Below are 7,690 nucleotides of genomic sequence, written 5' to 3'. Positions count from 1 at the left end.
AAATGGAACTGGAAGAGCTTAAACTGGATCATTACAGTTCATTACACAATTCATTACACAATCAGTTTAGCATGGTTTTTTGCAGGGACTTTCAGGAGAGTTAGGGTTAGAAGGCGTAGTTATTCTAACACCGATATCTAGGTTAAGGATATTTCCAAGCTTCCTAGTACCCACAACAGTATTTATGGATCTAACTTCCATGGCTTTATCTAAACATGTTTAAGGATTTATGCTTTCCATCTACGTTACTTCTCACTTGGTCATACTTCTCACCCATTTACCACCTGCTATATGTCGTGTACTTCCTTTTTTTTTTTTTTTTGGCCTAATTTTACCTCCTTTAGACTTTAAAGGGTGCCTCCAGGACTAGCTAAGATTTGATGGACAAATCCATATTCTACCAAAAAAGGATGTAAGATTTACCAGTTTGCTCTAGGAAACGGCAATTAATCACAGGCCTGAGAACAGTTTCTATAGAAGCATATCAGTAGCAGTATTGGAAAATCTAGCATCAGCAGACGTTAGTGCTTCGTTTTCATGGTCCGTGTCTTTTGAAAACTACATATATTTATTCTCCTATCTTGGTAATGTACACTGGAACCTGGCTGTGACACTGACTGGAATAGGGCAGAATGTGAGATAATTCTGAATTCCTGCCAAGAGTTTTTAGTACTACAAGTATTTAAAAGACTCTCTTCATTTATTATGAGGTAATACAGCTCTAATCTTGTTGATAAATTTACAGAAAAAGGTACAGAGAGCTATTATTTAAATAATTGATATACAGAATTCCAGTTGAGCGGTTCTAACAGGTTTTTGAAAAGAAAGGAGCACCAGATTCATCTGATGCTCTAATTATAAAATGACTTCAAACTATTAATCAATCAATGAACAAATACTGGATTCCTGCTCTCAATAAACCATGTACAATTATTGCCTGTCTGTTATATATATGAAACTGTCTTTGGCACAATAATCAGCACTTGCCTATAATGAATGAATTTAGTAGACAGTTATGATGTGAATGCAAGGCACTTGGTTTGATGCTAAAATCCGAAACTAAGATAAATAACATCAAATAATTGTGCTCAAGGAGTTTACAATCAAGTAGACACAAAAGCCAAAAAAAAGAAGTTGCCACTAAACTTAAGGATGAAAAGATTTCAATTTAGCAATGAGAATGATAATTGGGGTATGATCTAGAGCAGTAACAGGAAAAAGGTTGTGAAAAAATTTAGATTTCTGCTCATCTTTGTTATATGCTCTTAGATGAGTAAGGAAGAGAAAGAGTTATTTTTCAGCTTGTTTTAGTTTGGGTAAAGGTAAGGGTACAAACTTTGAACTCTTCTGCTCACCACCATTTTAAGCCTATAATGAAATCTTTCAGGGAAACTCGAGCCAAAGTTCAACACAAGTAATTCCACAGCAAATATTAAAACAGTTTAAAAGGTCACTGATTTAGGGTGGGGAGAGCAAAGGTCATTCAGCAAAATGTAGCTGCTACAACAAAGAAAAGGGAGATCAAATCAGAAAGATCTGGAAGAACAAAGCATTAGAAATCTAGTCGTTCTTGCCTTGTGAAAAACAGACAAACGAGAAATGTCAGAAAGGATTGCTATCACCACTAGACTAGGTTTCCAGTAAAGTGGGAAGGAATCAGGTGCCCCTCACTCCTTTTAATTATCTTAGATCTTTGTTTTTTTCTCTAAATCCATAGAATAGATGCCCCCACAAATCTGAAACTAAGGGTTCAGACCCTTCTTGGAGATTTCAGTAAACATATGTGAGAACGTGTCTTAAGATTAAGGGAAGCAAAAAGTGAAATAAAAATAAGCAACATTCTAAACATACAAATATTATTTTAGAATTATAGTATACTTTTTAAAGGTATTCTAGATTGTTTATCTCTCCCAAAAAACCCTATAAGGGAGTTCTTATTTTTCCTATTTTATAGATACTGAGATCCAGAGGAGTTTGGAAATTGTACTAACTTCTGAAATAAAATATGAACCTCATACCTGCTGGAGTTAAAAGAAGCCACAATGAGAGGAACAGGACTAAAAAAAAATGATAAAACTCATGAAGCTAATCAAGAGAATGTGGTAAAAGTTTAGGATAAACAAGTGGGTCAAAAGAACAGAATAGAATCCAGAAATAGAATCACACTCAGTTGATCAATTGATTTTCAGCAAAGGTTCCAAAGCAATGCAATAGAGAAAGGAAAGTTTTCAATGAATGGAGCTGGAACAAATGGAGAGCACTATGGAAAAAAAGGAACTTCAACCCCCAGCTCACACCATACACAAAAAATAATTCAAGATGGATCATAGACCTAAAGGCTAACACTATAAAACTTCTACAACAAAACATAGGAAAATATCTTCATGACCTTGGAGTAGGTAAAGATTTCTTAGACCAGACACAAAAAGCATTATCCATAAGAGAAAAAAAAAGATAAATTGGACTTTATCAAAATTAAGAATTCTGCTCATCAAAAGACATCATTAAGAAGATGAATAGGCAAACTACAGTCTGGGAGAAAATATTCTCAATACATTTATCTAACAAAGAACTTGTATGCAAAATATATAAAGAATACCTATAACAATAATCAGGAGACAAAATATATAATTAAAAATAGAAAAAATATGCAAAAGATTTGAACAGACACTCCACAAAAGAACATATCTGAATGATTAAGAAGCATATTCAAAGGTGTCCAGTGGCATTAGTCTTCAGAGATATGCCGTCAGATAACAATGAGATACTCACATGGGTCTCTTTCTGGGCTCATTGTTTTATTCCTTAGCTCTATTTTTCTATCACTGAACCAATGCACTGTCTAAATTATTAATTACATAATTAGTAAGACAAGTCTTTTCAGCTAGTTTTTGAGGAGAGTCTTGGCTATCCTTAGCCCTTTTGTTGAAGTTTCATGAACAATTCCTGGTCATGATTTTGATTACATTTTGAGATAAACCTAAGTTAGCCATGAAGTTTTAGTTTTTTAATATATTGCTGGGTTCACTTTGCTGTTAATTTTGGTTTGGAGTCTGCATCTTGATTCATGGATGAGATTAGCCTGTAGTTTTCTGGTTTTTTATACTGTCCTTGTCTAGTTTTGGTATCAAGTTATACCAGCCTCACAGAGTGTGTTGGGCAGTGTTCACCATTTTTCTATTATTTTAAGAGTTTGTATAAAGGTTTGGATAATCTGTTTCTTGACTATTCTATAGAGTTTACCTGTAAAGCCCTCTAGACCTCATGTTTCCCTTTTGGTAGGATTTTTTTTTTAACTAACAGTCCAGATTTTTAAATGGTTATTGAAGAGAATTCAGTCTTTTTCTTTGTGGGTCAGTTTAGGAAAGTCATATTTTCTAAGCAGTTTATCACTATGAGGTTATTATAATGTTTTTCTCATCTTTTCAATGTTTGCTGCATCAGTAGTTAGGGTCCCATTTTATTTATAATAGAATTTATTTGTGCTGTCTCTTCTTTCTTGATCAATTTTTGGCTTTCTGATCCTTTCTATTAAATGTTTATTTCATGTTTCATTAGTTTATGCTTCCCTCTTTTACTTCCTTCCTTCAAATATCTTTGTATTATTCCATAGTTCTCTTTTTGACTTGTTACTTTGTTCATTGATATTTTTACTGTTTGCTCCTTCCTCATAATATAACTGAATTAAAGTTATAAATATCCATCAAAAAAATCACAATGAGATATTTCTTCCCAAACATTAGGATGGCAAGAATTGAAAACACAGACAAGATCAAATACTGACAAGGGTGTGGAGCAAATGGGATTCTCACATGTTGCCTGTGAGAGTAAAAAAATGGGATACCCACACTAGGAAAACTGTCTTGTAGTTTCTTATAAAGATAAACTTAGACCTAGGCTATAATCCAACATTTCCACTCTGAAGAATAACTCAAGAGAAATGAGGACATTTAGACACAAAAAGGATTGTTTAAGAATTTCTTTGCTGCTTTATATGCAATTGCCAAAAACTGGGAAAACCTAAATGTCCATCAGCAGAAGAATGGGAAAACAAATTGTGGTATATACATATAAAAACACTACCTACAGCACAATTTAAAAATAATAATAAACTACAGATACGCACAATAACATGACTAAGTCTCAACACTATGTTAAGTAAAAAAAATCGAGACACAAAGGACTACATACTCTATGATTCATTTATATGAAGTTCAAAAACAGGCAAACTAATCTATGATAACAGCAATGAGAAACGTGGTTGTTTCTAGTGATAAGGGTGATAATTAGCTGAAAAGGAGCATAAGAAAACTTTCTGGAGTGATGAAAATGTTCAGGATATTAGTTACATGCAAGTATACATTTGTCAAAACCATTGAACTGTATACTTAAAATCTGTGCACTTCACTGTATAGTAATTAAACCTCAATAACAGATTATTCTTTAAAAACTCATGAACTCTATGGAAAGTGGCCATGAGCTAAGTCTAAAATAATTACATATCCACCTCTATCAATTCTGTCTTAATACTGGATTGAAAGTGTTGAAGGTAAATATATTATGGCAGAGTCTGTGAAATTCCTGGTTTATTTCTGTGTTTCTCCCTCTTCTAAGGAAACGATAGATATTGCTGTTTGTTATTCCCAGAAGAGGGATATTCTTAAGTGCAGTTGTCTGCCGGGGGTTAAGAAGGACATCACCCCTTTCATTCAAGCAGCAATACCTAATCTTGCCAAGATTCTCTGGCAAAGATTTCAGGCAACATGGAGAGATAACCCTTCATTTGTAGGACTGATGTTCACTTTTCCTGCATGCACCACTATACTGATTCATAGGCCCTACTCTGGGTCCAGGGTAGGCATCCCAAGACTCCAGTCACAAAAATTCAGTCCTATACACACTTAGGTTAATTTAATCAAGCCGTTCAGTGTAGATGATATATTGGATGTAGATATTAAAACACTGAATTGACAGAAGCAAACCTGAAAATATTATTTCAAGTTTAGAAAACAGGCAGTAGGCACCATTTGCTATCTCCATAATTGCTTTCGTGTTTTTGACATCATGTAAGTTAACTGACAACAATTACCAGGACATACTAATAAAAGTTACCATGGTTTCTACCATGGGGGTTCTTTTAAAAATATTAGAGCCTTCCGTATGCTGAGAGAAATCACTTGGCAAATCTCGTAGAACCTATTTTTTTCTGCCAAGCCTGCTTAAAATTCTTCTTTTTCTCAGTTTTGATTTAGTAACTTTAGATCTCTGCCTTATGTTGTGTTTTGCACGGAGCTATTGACTTCAGCTAAGGAACCGTGAACAATAATTATTTTGCATGACTAAGCTCTGGTACACCATTGTCAGACAGGCACTTTACAGTACCACTAGTTTCAAAATTTAGAACAGAACTGTCAAACAAGCAAATGCCTACACCAAAGACTTCTATTTTCAAGCTACAGGCATGAGTTCTATGATGTGCAATAATAGAGTGAATCTTTGTGTTCTCGTGAAAGCTCCTGATTTGACAGTCCTGGAAACGAAAGCCTGTTTCTTTCTGGAACAGATATATCAGTGGTAGCAACAGTACAAATTTTCAAGCAGGGCTGAGGTATGGCACGAGTGGTAGGAAAGGGAGACTCCAGGCGCTGAGATTATTAAATGTTTTTAGGAAGGACTGGTTTTAGGGTGAGCAGAGAACAATTTACCCCGAACTGAGAACATCTGATTTGGTTCATCTTGGGTGCACATCTTTCCAATTATTCCAGAAAACTTTTATGGAGTTACCAATTTATACCTACTAAAATTTTTTATCCTAGAAATAATATAAATCTAATTCAAATATTTCTCGACATTGTACAAAGCCCAAGAATGGAGCATGTGACAGTAAACATTCATAGACAGGGGCATACATTTTATATAAATTAAATGTCTTATACCTTTTCAGTACAGCCAGGTATGGTCTATCAGGAACATAGGGCCAAACAATTTCTGTTTATAAAGTTAACTTTTAATCCCTTTAAATTTTTATAACACCTCAATTTCTTTCTCTCTGTCTTTTCTTCTACTGATAATTTGCTTCTTAAAAGAACACTTTAGAACAAGTATTAGCTTCCTTGCATAGATTAGGAAACCGAAGAACAGAGATTAATGACCTTGAAATGGCATATGGCAATTAAAAGATAAAGGGGAGGGACTTCCTTGGTGGCGCAGTGGTTAAGAATCCGCCTGCCAATGCAGGGGGTATGGGTTCAAGCCCTCGTCTGGGAAGATCCCACATGCCGCGGAGCAACTAAGCCCGTGCGCCACAACTACTGAGCCTGCGCTCTGGAGCCGGTGAGCCACAACTACTGAAGCCCACGTGCCACAACTACTGAAGCCCGTGTGCCTAGAGCCCATGCTCCACAATAAGAGAAGTCACCGCAGTGAGAAGCCCGTGCACCGCAACGAAGAGTAGCCCCCACTCGCCACAACTAGAGAAAGCCCGCGCACAGCAACAAAGACCCTATGCAGCCATAAATAAATTAATTAATTTATTTATTTATTAAATAAATAAATAAATAAAGGGGAGGGTGGGAACATGGCTAAGATGCCACACAGATGCCTCTGTCTTTATTTTACATTTAAGTATTTAACTTAATATTAAAATATTTGAAATATTTCCTTTTGATTGGCTCAGACAAGTGTTCAGTCTCTCCAAAATTAATTCATACTAGTAGATTTATTATTGCTGATTTATAAATCAGAATTCAATTTATTAGGTAAAAAAGGAGAGTTGTTCCTTTCCACTGATCAGATAGTCATATCTTCTTTACGAAATGCTCCCTTCCTAGGTGGAAAACCAAATGGGAAATAATAAATGGTCCAGAACAAAAGAAATACCTCATCCAGGCTATAGTAGAATTGGAGAATTATGTCAGGTTCCCTTCAGAGGATACCTTTCCAGTAACCACAGAAATAACACCAGAATTTTTAAACTGGATTCTCCAATTTAACCTTCCCCTACTAGTATAGCCTACCCAGCACTGCCTGTTGACGCACAGCTGTGATCAATCCACTCTTCTCCTAGAAACTTGTAGTAGAACTTAAGAAACAATGATTTCCACCAACAGTGCCCTTCCTTATCTCTTGTAACTCTTTATTTTAATACCTTTTTTATCTGATACTAGTATTGCTACTCCAGCTTTCTTTTGATTTCCATTTGCATAGAATATCTTTTTCCATCCCTTCACTTTCAGTCTGTATGTGTCCCTAGGTCTGAAGTGGGTCTCTTGTAGACAGCATATATAGGGGTCTTATTTTTGTATCCATTCAGCCAGTCTGTCTTTTGGTTGGGGCATTTAAGAAAACCATAATTCAGAAAAGAGACATGTACCACAATGTTCATTGCAACACTATTTACAATAGCCAGGACATGGAAGCAACCTAAATGTCCATCGACAGATGAGTGGGTAAAGAAGATATGGCACATATATACAATGGAATGTTATTCAGCCATAAAAAGAAACGAAACTGAGTTATTTGTAGTGAGGTGGATGGACCTAGAGTCTGTCATACAGACTGAAGTAAGCCAGAAAGAGAAAAACAAATGCCATATGCCAACACATACATATGGAATCTAAAAAATATGGTACTGATGAACCTAGTGGCAGGGCAGGAATAAAGATGCAGACATAGAGAATAGACTTGAGGG

This window comes from Balaenoptera musculus, chromosome 10 (assembly GCF_009873245.2).
Source record: "Balaenoptera musculus isolate JJ_BM4_2016_0621 chromosome 10, mBalMus1.pri.v3, whole genome shotgun sequence".
Taxonomy (NCBI): Eukaryota; Metazoa; Chordata; class Mammalia; order Artiodactyla; family Balaenopteridae; genus Balaenoptera; species Balaenoptera musculus.
The sequence above is the reverse complement of the archived record's forward strand: the minus strand, read 5'-3'. Positions refer to the sequence as shown.